This window comes from Parus major, chromosome 28 (genome assembly GCF_001522545.3).
Source record: "Parus major isolate Abel chromosome 28, Parus_major1.1, whole genome shotgun sequence".
In the NCBI taxonomy this organism is placed as follows: domain Eukaryota; kingdom Metazoa; phylum Chordata; class Aves; order Passeriformes; family Paridae; genus Parus; species Parus major.
The window spans coordinates 3547982-3549200 of NC_031797.1; positions in this window are offsets into that span (position 1 = coordinate 3547982).

The window sequence follows — 1219 nt, forward strand, 5'->3', positions numbered from 1 at the left end:
GGAGCCCCAGTGTCTCCCCACATGGAATTCCTTGGGCTGGAGCCTCTCTGGGAGCTTTTCCCGGCTGGAATTCCTTGGGCTGGAGCCTCTCTGGGAGCTTTTCCTGGCTGGAATTCCTTGGGCTGGAGCCTCTCTGGGAGCTTTTCCCAGCTGGAATTCCTTGGGATGGAGCCTCTCCAGGCTCTCTGGTGTCTCCCCACATGGAATTCCTCGGGATTGGGGCCACTCCAGGAGCTTTTCCCAATCCCTGGAGCTGTTTGGAAGCTGCTGCTGTTCCCTCCAGCTCCGACAAAGCCGGGAATTTCTCCACAGGCTCTGGAATGGCTTGGGCTGCTCCAGGCTCGACCTGTGCTCTTCTTTCCCCCTTTTTCCCGGATTCCCAAGGATTCCCAAGGATTCCCAAGTTTTCCCTTTGGGGTTGATCCCACTCTGTCGTTTTTTATTCCCCACAGGCCTCAAACCTCATGAACAACCCCCAAGTACAACAGCTGTGAGTTGGATCCCGCTTTTCTTTATTCCCTCCGGGAATTTCTCCCTCCAGGCTCGCTCTCTCCGTGGCTTTGGCTTTTCCCCATGGGAACAGGAGGGAATTTGGGGAGGGAATTTGGGCCTGGAATGTGGAGGGAAGGGCTGGGAAGCTCAGGTTCCCTGAGCTGGGCTGATTTGGGAGCTCTGGGAAGGGCTGGGAGAGGGCTTGGAATGAAATCATTCCAGAGGGAGGAGGTTGGGATGGGATGGATCACGGCCGGGCTGCGGTTTGATGGGATCTCAGGATTTCGGGTGAAATGGGAATATTCCCATTCCTGGATGGTTGTGAGGAGCAGTTCTGGTATTTCAGGAAAATTGATTAATTCCTAAATCCAGGGAATGCTCAGACCAGGCCTGGGGGAGGAGGGAGGGACCCTCTGGAGCCCCCAAATCCTTGGATTTTTTGGGATGAAACCACTCAGCTCCCTTTGGTTTCTCCTGTTCCTGCTGGAATTCCTGCCTGGATCCAGCCCTGGAGGAAATCCAGGGAATCCTGTCTGGGATGCAGAGCAGGGCTGTAATTCCATAAATCCGGGAATCTGGGAATATTGGCATTATCACAATTATTTATTGGTCAGTTTAATCACATCTTTCCAGCTGATCCAGGAAAAGCTGGAGCAGGGAATTCTGTGATCCTTGGGATGGGAACTGCTCCCATTCCCGGGCATAAAACATGGGATTTTTTGGGATT